Source organism: Rhipicephalus sanguineus, chromosome 11 (assembly GCF_013339695.2).
Source record: "Rhipicephalus sanguineus isolate Rsan-2018 chromosome 11, BIME_Rsan_1.4, whole genome shotgun sequence".
In the NCBI taxonomy this organism is placed as follows: domain Eukaryota; kingdom Metazoa; phylum Arthropoda; class Arachnida; order Ixodida; family Ixodidae; genus Rhipicephalus; species Rhipicephalus sanguineus.
The window spans coordinates 18,879,511-18,895,280 of record NC_051186.1 but is presented as its reverse complement, the minus strand read 5'-3'; the positions used below and the strand labels follow the sequence as shown (position 1 = coordinate 18,895,280).

Genomic DNA, 15,770 nt, shown 5'->3' with positions numbered 1-15,770 from the left:
GTTAGCGCATCGAGCAGACGCCAGCCCTGGAAACGAAAGTAATGTTCTGGCGCGTTCGAGCACTCATTGGGCTCCACTTATTCTACCGCGTCCAAGTAAACGTTAATGTGGCACTGGCTAATGATACCGCCACTCTCGTGCCCGTACAAATGTCTCAACTTCCATGCCCGTTCCGCAGAAACAGGCAGTACACCACAGAGAACGCCTACGAAACGCCCACGGCCGCTACATAAAAAAAAAGGTAGCGGCCGTGCAACGCCGCTCGCGTGCTTGGGCTGGCTCGGGCACGTCATGCGCACGTGACCATGCATGTGCATGACGTGTTCATGCGTATATGTCAAGTGGAGAGGGCAGGGAAGGGATTTGGCTTGCTAAGGCTACACGGAGCAAGTGGCAAGGGTTTGAAACTCGCCTCCTCGCATCATGGTTTCGCGCCGCTACAAATTATTGTTTTTCTCAGCTCGTAATGAACCGATTTGAACAATTCTTGCGGCATACTGCTCTTCATTCGGCACACAACAACTTCCAGCGTACAACTAAAATTTGCTATGTGGTCTGGTGAGGGGCCCTTTAAGCTTTCGTAGAAGCTTTTATCTTCCGTCAATGTTAGTTGATTGAGGCATAACAGATACGCTACAGTTCTAGACACGGAAGAGAAGAAAGGTAGCTTTAAGCGAATTCAGCAAACGCCAAAATCGCTCTTCCTTCTACTCTGTGCTTTTGGAAACCAGAACTTGCTGGGCTATATGCCCTCATGAAACCCCAAAATGTTTCACGCAGCGTAAAATTAGTGGCTTTTAAAGGTAACTTTCATGCCACCACCACTAAAATACTTTAAAAAACAAGAAAGACATATTTTGAATTAAATATTATCCAGTAACAATATCATCAGGAATGCTAATTGTCATAATTCAGAATGTTGCTCTGGCCTGGCCCTTTTTCTCTAAACAGAGCGCCACTGGCCAGTAATAGCGCACATCGTTTGAGCATATATGATGAGATTTTCGGCATGTGAACGATTCGCGACGCACATACTGAGATGAGAAAATTTACGTACCACATATTTAACCATGATCCTTGCAGGATTACATCATCATGTTCCGAAGGTGTGCACGCAGTCGCCGCTTACTGCCACATACCACAAGTCGACGGAGGCCTGGTATTACAGCAATAATGCAGGGCGTTGTAAATCGGTGCCACCTCGCTCTTGCGTTGACGGAGGCAACAGTTTCCCTACTCTGCGTGAATGCAAAAAAAGGTGTCAACGTGAGTATACATAATGCATGCAGAACCATTATTTGTAGCTAGTTATCTTACATGGAGAGCGTTTCATCGCAGACACGCGAATCACATGTCGAAGGGCTGCTGATCTAACACGGCGAGCTGCAGTGCCATCTGTTGACTAACCCCGTCGGGCAGAGCCCAATCACGTGCACAGTCAATCACTGCTATCGCTACCCTGAGTGCGGTGCAATGACACCGGTGCGTTACACGGGTATAGTAACAACACTGCGCCACCATCGCCTGTTGTGACGATAACGCAATGGTGGCGCTGTGGTAAGCGCGCTCGGCTTCGAAGCGGTGGAGCAGTAGGCATTGGGACAGAGGGTCGAGTGTCTTTAGAGCGGAGCTGCTAATGCTTTTCGTTATGCCGTTCTGCGTTCACATAAACTGTCATCATCATGAGTGGCCTCTACATTTCTAACGCGTGCAACGCAACAACTCAGCCGACGTGCCATCTGCTTCATTGAAGTTCGCTTCCCGAACATGTGCGCAGTGCGCCCTCTCTCGACGCGCTGATTTGTCCGGCGTGAGATACGATAACTCGGACAGGCGAGCGAACAAGTACCGAGAGAGAGAGAGAGAGAAAGGACTAGATAGAAAAAGAAGGACAATTGTTCGCAAAAAAGATTTCTTAACAAGGCAGGATTCGAAGCCGCGTGCCCACGATCCGAAGGTGAGTATCGTAACCACTCGGTTATCCAGGCACGCCAGCAGAACAAAACATAGGCTTGTATGGTATAGTGTAGCCAGGGGTGGGAAAGGGAAGAAATGGTGAGGAGGAGAGTTGCTAGGATGAGGAGGAGGGAAAGGAGGACGGGAGAGATTAAAGCATAGCACAGGAAGTAAGAGAGAGAGAGAGAGAAATAGGGATAAAGAAAGGAAAAAAACAAGAAAGAGGAAGACCGACAGAAAGAAAGAAAATCATGCAAAGACACAGATAACGATACAGAGAGAAAAAGAGAAAGAAAGAAAGCAAGAAAGAAAGAAAGAAAGAAAGAAAGAAAGAAAGAAAGAAAGAAAGAAAGAAAGAAAGAAAGAAAGAAAGAAAGAGAGAAAGAAAGAAAGAGGAAGTGAGAAATAGAGAAAGAGATAGAGATAGAGGCAGAAAGAGAAAGAAAGGGTAGTTAGAGCACAAGCGTTACTTAAAAAATATAAAATAGAAGTCGGCTAAGTAGCAAGCAGCCTGCTCGATAACGTATAAACTATGCATGGAAACAAAACGCATCCCCAAGCAAAATTTTCGTTAAATCAGCATGTGCATAATATTCAAAATATGGTTCACAGGCTGATCGTATTTCCACTTTCTCAATGTCGACTCAGCTGAGTAGTACAACCAGTAATAAAGCAAGTTCGCGTCTTGCTTTGCGTGTTGTTCACGTATTTCTGACAACGCACCTCGGTGCAAAACTGAAGTTTTCGTCTTTCGCTCTCTCTCTTTCTCTCTTGCTCTTTCGTTTCGCTCCTATGGGAGTACTGAAAACATTGTATAGTTAAACCCCTGGGACACTGTCTGATATCACCAGCAGAACTGCGTTATACGTCCATTTTGCCAGGACCTTACAGACGCTTACGAAAGTATTTCATTTTTTCAGCTATCAATAACACGAAGCCTGAAATATGTCTAATGGTGGCCATGCACACTTGTGGAGAGAGGTATCCTGCTTGGAGTTTTGATATTACTGACAGGCATTGCAAGATGCTGGAGCACACTGCTTGCAGAGGAAAGATAATGGTCTTCCCATCGGAGACAGTTTGTCAGGCTATTTGTTTACGTGAGTATAATTTTCTCTATGATGGTAGCAACAAAATTGTAGAAAACAATTGTCCGTGCAGCTTGCACACATTGTATTCCGACATCTGTAAAATATCACGCCGCTCGCTAAGGTAGAACTTAAAAAGAAAACCATTCCTAGCGTGTTTTGTGCAACATTTAGCGAATTTCCACCTATTATTAGAAGCGTCACACCAGTTCACTGACGCTTACATTAAAGCGCCAGCGCGAAACAAAGATCGAAATATTAGCGGTAACCCGAGATTAGAAACGCTGCATAGCATGCAAATCACAGAGTTCCCCGTTTGCGTGGCGTTTCATTGTAGACTTCTGGAGAGCAGCTCTTACACGCTAGTTCTGGCTTTGAGCGTCCTTCTTTTTAGGGGCGAAGCTCCTTTGGGTATGGATCTGTCTCTCCTCTATAGTATGTAGTAGTGGTAGGTAGCCACCTCTAGTTCTGGGAGTGTTCACTAGATGGCGCTGTCGTAGCCACTTCTAGTTCTCAGAAAGATCCCTAGCTGGCGCGGACGCGCTCGCTGCGTTGCAGATGCGTGCTCTTCGTATGGTTGCACGTTGACTGTGCCACAATAGTTTCCGAAGCGATGCCCATTCTAAAACTAAAAAAAGTATTGCACATGCGGCAAAGAGGTAATCCGTTTACAGCTAAAGTGTTAAAGTCTGCACTAACCTCACTGAACTCAGTGGGTAAGCGGAAACAGAACGTATAGTGTCTTCCCATAGCAATAAATGAACACTGCTACATACACACATGTGCCACATGCCATCATGTATAAGCCATCCTTTGTGGCAATATTTATAAGTGAAGATTTTCATAAAGACTTTCAGAGATCCGATTTGTTGTTTTCAGTGTCTGAGCATCTCGAGTTCCCGACTATTTCACGTTTGATGCATGAGCTGATAGCCGTCTGGTTAGCTCATGTAGTACAGTGACCGACCCTGAAAGCAAAGACGATGACCCCTCGTTTGAACCGCGACCCAGATTAAGTTCGAAGGTAACGGTGAACCTTTCTTTAAAAAAATCGCGTATATGTTCTCTTCTTAACTTCATGCCATATGAATGATTTATCTGCATTTTTTCCGCTTCACGAAACGTTTTTGATCCTGCGCACCTTGGCTAGAACCGATTTACTAAGCAAAAGCAAAACTGTTCATTGACACTACAGCGTAAGTGAAAGAAGGGCATCGTGCTGCGTTCTTCCTTTCTTTCTGTTTTTGAGCAGACATGAAAAGGCTTTGACGAAATCTACATACCTTACTTCTTTGCAACTTCCCGTTTTAGACTACCTTTTACTTGCATTTGCAGCGCATCAAATGCCCGAAGCCATTTGCAGTTGGAAAGCATATCCTCAAAAGTGCTCAGCATTTCACAACAACAGATGGTTTTTTTCGTTACTCAAAGGCGTCTGTGCTACTCTTCCTAACAATCTCTGCGTAAGAAGTGGTAACAGCTTCCCGACGCACGCAGCTTGCATGAAGAGGTGCAGTTGTGAGTAAACCATTTGTATGATCGTACATTTTAGATGCGAAGCATATTATGGCCGAGTTCAATCCGGTGGTGGTGGTGGTGCGCATGCGCATCCTCCTCCCGCTCCTCTCCTCTCCTATGCTCCTCCCTCTCGCCTGCCTCATTCTCTCCTGCGCAATGCCGCGATGAGCGCCAGCGCATGCGCGTTCCCTTCCCCTCTCGCACGCCTCTCGACCGCGTTCCCCGCTCGCCCTGTGCGAATTAACGGCCAGGCTAGAGGGAAGACACGACGCGCGTAGCGTTCCTCTTCGCGTTCCACGACGTAAGGTTGGTAGCATGCCAAACGAACGCCAACTGAACGCGATCGTGCAAGTGCTCCGGCTTCGCATCGCCTCGTGGTCTCTTTTAGCGGGAGATGGTGTAATTTTTTTTTATTGTTCATGTCTCAAATCAAAGCAAGGTAAGAAGGGGCCTCGGTCAGTCCGGACGCGCTGGTAAGTGTAGCGGAACGACGTATGTATTGCGCAAAGGATTGCTGGGATGAGCGGCCCAAACAAGCACATTTCTATCGTAACCGAATAGCGAAGCTGTCGCTGCTCGGGGATTCAGGATCAAAACTTCTTCTCTCATGATAGTGTAAATGTCCCAGACAAAAAAGTATCAGTTGCCTGACTGCGTCTGGTACTTATCCTGAATGCGCGGAGGCAGGGAAAAAAAATGCTGCCAGCTCCATTTCGCGAACACTGTCGAAACAGCGAAGGTGATGCGCCTTCGTCAGGCTCATCCTCACCTATATTTTTTTGTGCGCCTCTCATTGGTCCATCCTTTCCACCTACCCTTGCCCTCGCCCATCTTGGCGCGGCGTAGCCCGTTCTCTCCTACCCAGTCTCACCCTCGCGACGCCGCAAAACACCGTGACCAGCGCTGAGCGTATTCCACGACTAAGAACAGCTTTGCAGTTAGTCGTGGAATACGTTTAAGTAAAGTGCAGAAATACAAGTGTAATAAAATGCGAATAATGACAGTCAAGTGTAGTATACAGAAAATCAAGATGCGCTTTGACACAATGTTTCTAAGCGAACAAGTAAAAAAAAATTAGCGGAGATTGCAGTAAGTCGCGCAAGGCTGGGTCACAGCAGAGCTGTTGGACACGTTGCAGCTTCTCTTGCTAATTCTCTGTGTAGAATGCTTGTGCGGTCATTAAGCGCGTGCCGGTTCATGATGACGATAATTTTCTACCTACGACGCACTGCAAACTTTCACTAGAACAGCCCTGATGTAAAAAACTCTTGAAAATATGTTCTGACAAAAGCAACAGTGAGAAACAAATAGCAGGGATACGAAGAGAAAGCTTAAATGCTACTAGCTATCAATTACGCAAACAACGAGAAAAAAAAGACTGTGTATTTTAACTAGCGTAAATAGATTCAAGACCAACGCTTTAAGGAGTGCACGTGTTAGATAGCAAAAATGGGAAACAAAACCACAATTGAGGCACAAAGGCAACTATAGCGTACTGCTTACAAGCCACCAGTTTAAAAAATTATTCTAATTAGTCAAGCTTCAGGTATATACCGCCTACGCTTTTCGCGTCCAAGCAATTCAAACCTGTGGTGGACGACTTGGCATGTTTCTACGCCAGGCTTATGCCTTTAATCTTATGTTTTGCATCCCCAATGGCCGAATATTTCTTTGACGAACAACGCTAGCGGCAATTTTATTGCGATAGCAATTATATGGACATTCTCGACTGGTCTTTGCCGTCGCCGTCGCCGTCATGTCCTTCCGGTATGAAGTCCAAATTGATAAGATCCCCCGCGCATTGTACGTTCTACCGCTGGTAAAAGCGCGCGAGTGGGGGCGACGAACGCGGCCGAAGCAGAGTTCAAACGAGCCGGCTCATTTCCGTCGCTCGGAGAGTGCATGCGATAACATCACCCCGCTCGGGAGGCCTGCCGTCGAAGCAGACAGGAAAGGCCCCGCCCGTCCTTAACGGGCCTTAAAACACGCGAAGACGCGAGGGAAGGGGGAGTGTCATGCAAGGAGCAACTTTGAACTTTGAATCTAAGGGCGTGGTCATGATCGCTGGCGCGCGTTATCTCGACAGCCATCACAGCGGGCGGCCCGTATACCCTTCTACGTGCTGCGCTCTCAGCACGTAGTGACTATGCGGAGAGCATTTCTCCCTAGAGCAGCCGCATTCTCTTACACCAGCATTTTGTAGTTACGCGAGAGAGAGAGAGAAAGAGAAGAGGAAAGGCAGGGAGGTTAACCAGACGAACGTCCGGTTTGCTACCCTGCACTGGGGATAAGGGAATGGGGAATAGAAAGAGGAAGAGAGAGAAGGAGAGCACTGCACGTGCGAAGGGGTACAATCAGTCACTGAGGCTGGAGCTTCTCTGACCTACATGACATCAGCGCTCTGAAATACCATTGGGGAATCGCGGCATTTAAGAGAGCCGTAGGCGAGCCGTTGTGATTACTGCAGCGCTGAAAACACTGGATCGAGAATCTCCAGCACTTGCAGGGCAGTTCGGGCTGACGGAGTGTTTAGCTTATTCAAAAGCATCAATATAGTGTTCAGAAGAGAGCGAAGCATCGCAGCAATGTCCTTGTCTTTCTCCGGCAAGTCGTGGAGAACCAGCGCTGTCGTTGACTCGGTCTGTGTCTGCTGCGACCATTGGAGTCGCTGTGTATGGTGCTGTGGCTTTGGCTGTGGCTGTGGTTCTGGCTGTGGCTCTGGCTGCAGCTTTGGCAATGCCGGCCATGCTTCAGTGTCTATGTGCTCTGGTGCGGTCTTGTCCTCAGAAATCGACTCGGGCGTGTCTAGTCTAGGCAGAAGAGTATGAGGTGTCACCTGTGAACTGCGCTTCACAGAGTTCCTTGAACATCTACGCCGTCGGGAGCGTCGCTTTGTGACGACAGCAACAGCTTCCCGACGAGACGAGCGGTCTCGTACCATCTGCTTCAGAATCTCGTTTTCTTTCTGTTTCTTGGGGCACTCGTTTGACGAAGCGTCATGGGACCCGAGGCAGTTGCGGCACTTGAGGACCGTGGCATCACAGGAGTCTGCAGCGTGTGGTTCGGCGCAGCGAGAGCAAATGATCGTGCTCTGACACACGGCGCTCACGTGTCCAAACCTCATACATTTGCGGCATTGGAGTGGCCGTGGAATGAACGGTCGTACAGGATGCCGAAAGTGGCCTACCTTGACATGGGAGGGCAGAGATTCACCCTTGAATGTTAGTTTTATACAGCGAGATGTGCCCATGCGCGACATGTGTATTATAGGGATGCCATCTACTGTTGGCTTCACCAGACTGGGCAAGTCTGTGTTGGAAACAGAGACGTCCACATCGTAGATGACACCAGTAGTGGTACCACTGGCCAGTGGGATGTACGAGCGAACCTTTATGCCATCAAGTTCCGTAATTTTGCTCAATGTGCTCAGTGCAGTCTCATGTGCGACGTCGACAGCCAGGACATTTTATCGTGAGTTGACTCTCACGTCCGTTACTTCATTTGGCACCGCCGCTTCGAGAAGCACCGAGACCGACTGTCTGTTGAGTTGTCTCAGGTTGTCGGTAGCGAGTTCTGGTACGAAAATAATCGTACTGACTGCGGTCTTCCGAGTAGATTTGAGAGTCGACTTGCCTGAAGACAGGAGGGACCCGGTGTTTCTTCGCTTCGCCTTACGGCGTCGTACGAGCTGAAAGTCGTCATCGGACCAGTCCTCACTGCTGAGCGAGTAGACACTGGTTTCGTCGCTGTCCGTATCACTATGGAGCCCAGTGCGCTTCCTGGAGACCGCCGCCGCTGTCGCCGCCATCCCCGGCAGGGCCCGGGGACGTCTATACTCGCATCGGCGCCAGAAACGTGGCGGATATCCAGCGGTGAAGGCAGAAATATTAAGAAACTAGCGGATCGGTAGTCACAAGCGTTCTGTTAAGCGGACACTTCGTCTTCCTTCCTTGCACTTAGTTATGCGAGATCGGATACAGAACAGTTAGCTGCCAGCCTGACTTCGTGTAACACTACAATTTGTTGCTATCGCATTCATTGCTTCGCCCTTGCGGTGAAACTGACCTTTTTTTAAATACGGGCTCCGATTCATTAAAATCTCATAGAGGCGAAAGAATTAGACGTCTCGTCAAACGCGAAGAGCAGCCGTCGTCGTCGGTGACGGCGTCAATATCAATGGTCCAAAAAGTGACATGATCACAGATGGCGTCCTGATGATGTCTGTCATGTCGCACATTTTCAAAAATCGTGATGACGTTGTCTTATAGCGGTGATGACAGATAACATGGTGTCACATGAGGACGTCACATACCTACGGAGCAGAAACCTGGAGGCTTACAAAAATTGAGGACGAAGCAGCGAGCAATTGAAAGGAATACGTTAGGTGTACCTTAAGGGAAACAATATAGCAGAGTGGGTCAGAGAACAAACAGGTGTTAAGGACACCTTATTCGAAATGAAGAAGCAGTGGACATGGACAGTGCATGTAGCGCATAGGCAATATAACCACTGGTCATTAAGATTAACTGGCTGGATGCCAGGAGAAGGCAAACGTGTGAGGGGGAGGCAGAAAGTTAGGTGGGCAGATGAGATTAAGTTTGCGGGTATAACGCGGCCGCAGCAAGCGTAGGACCAGGTTTATTGGCGGAACATTGGAGAGGCCTTTGCCCTGCAATGGGCGCAGTCAGGGTGATAACGATGACATGAATCGTAATCACGTGACATTGTTGATTGGTCAGAGATGGGCCAATCGCTGAGGCAGTTCAACACCATGAAGCGACGAGTGTATGGTGGGGGGTGGGGAGGATCACTATAAATGACTGATAAAATAGAACAAAGAATATGGGTTTCGTCTACGAGCCATGTTTGGCAAATGTGTGAGGGACCATGTGACTTTTTGGTTTTGTTATGACGCGCGTAAGCAGTATGCACACTGCGCGCACCTCATAGCAAAGCGAATTCAAAGCTCGCTCAAATACTCTCTGGCAAACTCATTGAACAACAAAATAGATGGGCCACCAAGGTGGCCTCACTTCCAGATTTCTGACTTCCGAGTCTCTGATGTATATTTCCTGGCTACACTATATTTCCGGGTCTAATTGCTGCATTGTGTTACTTGAACAGGAGTAACGAACCCTTCAAGCTCACCGAGTCGTGATAGCTTAGCAGCTGCGTTGTGCTGAGAAGCTCGAAGACGCACGTTCGTATCGCGGTCACAGCGGCCGCATCTCAGTAGTCTACAATGCAAACCCAACTAAAAAGGAACAGCATGGGTTTACAACAGCACCCGTCTACTATGGCGGAGGCCACACTAAAAAACACCAGGTGGTCAAAATGAATCCAAAGACCCGCAATATGCCCGGCACCCTAAAAACTTACTAGTCTTATGCCGCATGAACCCGTAAATCATTTGAATTATTGAAGATATTAAAGGCAGTTTCAACATAAAACTATTGTTTATTTTTTAATTTTTGTTTACACAACCTCGAGGTAACAAGACATATCACAAGGCATCTATATACTTGAAAATATAGAATAATTTGTGACAGGCAAGTAGGCAAAGTGGGGGGGGGGGAGGCAGCCCTCCCCCCCGAAATTTGTTTAGCCTTCTATATTCCCGCGCAACATTTTTGTTCTTTTTGCCATGGGAATACTTTCTATCGAACAATTCAACCTTGCCCCCCCCCCTCCCCCAAGTGAAAATGCTGGCTACGTGCCTGACTTGTGATATTTTGTCTGACACCACACTGAATGCTCCATAAACCTCTCTAATCATATAACCTTCAATTAGACAGCTGTACCATGAATCTGCTCTTTGTGTTATTTTAGGATGCCGCTGGCGCTTCCGTCGAATTCCTGCACATGTTTGAGTGTTTTTTAGTGTTGTAGATATTTATCACTTGAAAAAAAGTCGCAGTTTCGCCGCAAGGGCGAAGCAATGAATGCGATAGCAAGAAACTAATGCTTTACGAAGTGAGGCTCGCCAATGGATATTCTCAGTTTGGACAGCGCTCATGTTGCAAAGGCGGCCGAAGCAGCGAAGGAAACTAGCGTGCTTCAAGTGTCGAGCTGTGACACTTGATAGTTTGCGCTCATCTTCTGTTTGCTCATTTAGCGGCGTCCCTTGAGCTCGAGTGACTTTCGTACGCTCCGTAACATGAGCTCGGACATCACGGTGAAAGCCCGAAACATCCCTCTTCGCCTCACCATGAGAAAACCGCGCGAGCATACAGCGGAAGGGCAAGGTTCTCTCTGCGCAAATATCAGAAGCGAGCGAGCTCGCCGACGACTTTTAAATGCGCCCGTCGCGCTCCTTGCGCCATTTCGTTGGTAATGAAGAAACGCTTATAAGCGCCTGCCGTCTCTGAGTCCTGCCAGCGGTAAAGGGTGCTTATATAACGCTCGCCGTTACTACCTGAAGGATCTGCTCTTTCTGGCGTAGTGGTTAGCGCCACGCGCTGCGGAACGAGATGTCGCTGGTTCGATTCCGCGCTTCGGAAGCATTTTTTAAAATTATTTTTCTTTGGGACTTTGACATATATATACATACTTATACATATACGGCGCATGACGGCGGCGACGGCGACAGCGACGGCAAAATCCAGCCGAAACTGTCCATATAATTGCTATCGCAATAAAATTATTTTGAAGATAGCTTCGACATAACCCTTCAAATTGACCTGAGAGGGAATTTGATGGAATAAGAGGTGTGGTTCGGCTAATGCATGCGTTGAAACGGGCTGTCAATCTCTGGGAGGTCTATTTGCAGTACCAGCTGACACTTGGCTTCTATTTTTGTTCATTTCTCAGATCACGCACACGGCACACATTCATCAAGACCACCCATGGCGAAGCACGAATCGAACTACCTCAAGGAAAAGACACAGGATAGCACGGGCCCTGATTTCGTGGCATATGCAAGCTGTATTCCAGAGAACCTCTCATTAATGGAATCACAAATTAAGACAACGATTTTTAGATAAATTACAATTAAGATATGTACGTTTGCACATACGGCTTAATTTAAAACGTCTTGCTCTCTTTTTATTAACGATATATATCATGCTGACAGGGCACTATCCAACCGCAAGCTTTTTCAATGACATGTACTGCTGTCTGAAGCCTGTCCATATTTTTTTTACCAACCTTGCGTCACCACACGGACCACGTATTAACGGGGGAAGTATTTCATTCATTTCTCAAGAGCCACGACTGATTTGATCAACTCCAGGATGTCCAGAAGGCCCACGATGTGGCGGTGAGGCTGGGCCTCCCTGTCACAACGTGGCAGCGGCCCGCAGCCTCGCCCCTATAAAAACGACGTAAAGATTCTTCGAGACCTGAATAAAGTTTACTACGTACCTACTTACTGACCTTGCGTACAGGAGGATAGAGGCCAGTATTCGAAACTCTGCTTCACGTTCTCGCAAGGCTTTGCCAAAGCAGAAACGGTGAAAATGCGAATATTGCCTGTCTCGTTCTCCTGGTTGCCAGTGAATTAGGAGAGGCCACCGAATGACGAATGTGAGTACGTTTACGTCTATTTATGTTTTTTTTTTTTGCTTCAGTTCAAAATTATTCACCTGTTCTGTGCAAGTAATACCCTGACTAGTAACGTTGGTAACATTCCAAGCTCTGTGGTTACGGCACCATGAGGGTGACCTCTTAGTACTCAACACATGTATATAAGAGCCGATTACAGCCAGAAATTCCGAATACACAAAGAATACACAGAATAGCTAAGGGAAACGCAACAGTACAAAAATAAACGAGAACAAATTAAACCTGAGCAGGATATGTATACGTAACATTATACAATAGTTATAGTAACCCAGAAGCACATAAAGCATACGGTATGCCATCGTCGTAGTGCTATCATTTTAAGTGGTATGTAACAAACAATTGGCCGCGTGTTATACTCCCCGTAACGTCAGAACGCTGCTGCACATTTCGTAATGCATTAAGTTATACAATCAGGGACCACACGACAGTTTGCAAGTGACTTACATTCGGCTGTGACAAGATCTTAGCGTACTTTTATGTTACTTGTGGACATTTTCGTTTCTGTGAGTGTGTCTTTTAAAACCATTGTGCTGAATGGAAATTTTCTCTTGTTGAAGAATTGGCACTGAGTACGTGAGTGCCTTTGTATAGTTTTGTGCTTGTGCTCTACTTTGCCACGGCAACTATTATCAAGAGAAGAGCAGTAGTCGGCGCCGCACATTGACACCAACCTCTCCTTAGATTCGTGTAATAAGTTCTTGCAAGACAAAACGGGCCACAGCGCGAGAGACATGCATTAATTTTCCTTGGCTTTCTCAGTCGGCCGCATCATTACTGCTCAGGACTAAAGGCGCTAGCATGCGCCTGACTGAGACCCTGACCCCTGTACAATCAGTTCTCGGCGAAGCAACATGACTAAAAAGGAACAGCATAAGCACACACTAAAACATCATCGTTGTGGCGAATACTAAAATGTAGCACATTAATGAATCTGCAACAATAGCACAAGTAACGTAAGCAACATAAGTGACATAAGTAACATAATTGACATAAGTACCATAAGTAACACACCAACATATTGTTAAGCCTGCAAATATTTGCACTGACAACACAAGAAGGCGTAACACAATTGACTATATGTATATATCTCTTCTAAACACCTTTATAGAAGGCAAATATATTAATATGTCCCACAGGCCTTTGTTTTCATTGAAAAGCTTAGTAATTTTGTATCTTAAGGATTGCATCCCGTAATGTGTTCTGATCTAAGGTAGTTAATAGTTAATCAAACGAAAGTTGCGGTCTGTGGTCGTTTGAAGATAGCTGGACTCAAAATTTGCCAAGTTTTCTTTAATTTGCATGAACATATAAAGTGAGAGCTTCTTTGTATAAAGAAGAAGACATGAGGTCTCCATGCAGTCACTTTACTGCGTGGCTTGTCTAGGTTATTCACAATTTCTGTCGGCATTTGCTTGAAATGATGCCTCGGGAACGAGAGAGAAATAGACAGACTCTTTATTGAAAAGCCTAGATTTTTGCCGATACGTCTATTACCTCTGGCATGCTACTCTGTGTAGGGCTCTGTATGGATTGGGAATGGGATTAAACGATTCAAAAGTAGAGGGAAAAAACAAAGGATGTAAAGAAACGTGAAATACGCAAGTGAACCTTAATATAATATTTACATTTGGGATGTCAGGTAAGTTTAGGCTTTTCTAAATGATATAGTGAATCTTTGAAGTTTACCAGTCATGTCAATTTCTGACAAGTAATTGAATAATAAATCTAAAGGCCGTCTTTTTTTTAAAGACACGTTATTAGACCTAACATGCTGCGTAACGTTAATGAATATGGGCAAATCATGCCCATTTGCCGCGCAAAAAGTTCTCCCTCGTCGTGGTGCCCGGGGCATTCAAGTAATATATAATCCACTGTCTATAAGCTGCCACAGTTAATACAGTAGAGATTAGCGGTACGCGCTATGCGTTACAAATATTTGTTCCTGTATGCCGCGTTCAGACGTAGACGACGGCAAAATGTCCCTAGGTGTCGATGAATTAAAAAGAATTGGTGCCATCTCTGAGCTGCTTACAAGATTTGCTGTCAACTATCAGTGGTATTGTATGTGCGGAATCTACAGTGAATACAAGGTTGCAAAGCGCGACTCAAATGCACCGCCGCAACTCAAGTCTCACGCAATACAATAAGTGGTGCCACTACTAAAACATTCTAGGCCCCCTGAATCAAACAAGAATTTTCGACATTCAGGCAATGTTTACCTGAATACAAATATCAAATTTAAATAATCAGTTCAGTTTGCCTTGTGTTTTGTTCGGTGACTGTTTTTCAACGGCTAACATTTCCAGGGTATTCGATATTTTTTTCCACTTACTATTATAATTTCGTGTTGTCAAGGAAGCAAGCAAAATATCTATTGCACAATGCACACGATGACTGTCGTCGTGAGATCTGCAATAAAAACAGTGCATTGAATATGTAGGCACGAGAACAATGCGACAGTGGTGTGATGTGACACAGCCATCTCACCTACTCTTTAGTACAGTGAGCGCAGACTAGATTTGCAGAACACGAGTGTAATTGATTATACACTGTGTTGGATAATACGCGTTTTGTCGTTTCTTAGAACATACCCTGTTCGTTATAGCACGATTACTCAAGACAATACCGGACGTGTATTCGTTATTTGTTGCCCTGTCGCTATTGTACTTTGCTTAAACTAAAGAAATCCTATAACTTAACAAGAGAAACCGAGCACATGAACAGTCGTCATAATTCGACATAATAAAACTAAAGAGAGGGACGCAGACCAGAAAGAAATAAGAAGAAGTTTCGGTACACTTGACGGGAGCCTTGTTTCTATCGGGGGAGCCGAAACGTCTTTCGGCTATGTTCCGCCAGATGGCGTTCGCGGACGAAACGGCGCGTAGAAGAACGATTTTCGGAGGCGGATATATACGCTTTATGTAGCAAGTGCGGCTTGTATATGAAATGTGTAAAGCGCCACAGGTTCAACTCGCCCTCCATCCACCGCCGATGCCTCTCTCATAAGTGTCGCGATACTCGGCGGCGGCCATTTGCCCCAGTCGGTGTGCCCCTTTGTCTCGTGACGTAAAGGTCGCGCTAGCGCTGTTCTCAGCAGCTGTCCTTTATATTCTCTATGGAAAGAATCGGTATCGTTCGCTTGGAGGAAGAACAGCCGTATTTGAAGGAGCGCCAACGCACGCAAAAGCGCGAATGGGCGCGAAAACGACGTGAAGCCGCTGCCGCTGGCTTGGCTGTCTTCCATCTACACACTTGTGGAAGGGCTCTGAATTTTTCTTTTCCTTTGTGGCCGATATAAATCTTTTACTTCTTATCCTGACACTTTCCGATCAGACGGTGAAAACCTTGACTTCTGATTAGACATAAGGCTAAGTTATATCACCAAAAAAGGTAAGGCCTGAAGACACCGATCCAAGACAACATCACAACGAAAACGTGATTTTTTTTTGTCTGACGGGCTTAAAAATATACTTTCGAACATGGTTTCGTTTAGCTCGACGATCGACGGCCCATATCAAGAAACGGATTTCAGTTTGTCTGCTGATAGACACGATTTCACCGACAATGTTGTCCGCAGAGCAGTTCATAAATGAAGTTTATCTTAAGCAGATCAGAAAATAATTTGAGGACAATCCAAATCAT

General features: G+C 46.2%; 1 long non-coding RNA gene across 1 annotated transcript; it reads left to right on the top strand.

Moving 5' to 3' along the window:
* Window positions 1-1,004: 1,004 nt before the first annotated feature.
* LOC119373247 (uncharacterized) lies at window positions 1,005-11,539 on the top strand. The gene is made up of 4 exons (XR_005179795.2): window positions 1,005-1,266; window positions 2,877-3,056; window positions 4,380-4,562; window positions 11,373-11,539. It is a non-coding gene; the product is annotated as an uncharacterized LOC119373247 (long non-coding RNA).
* The last annotated feature ends 4,231 nt before the right edge of the window (window positions 11,540-15,770 follow it).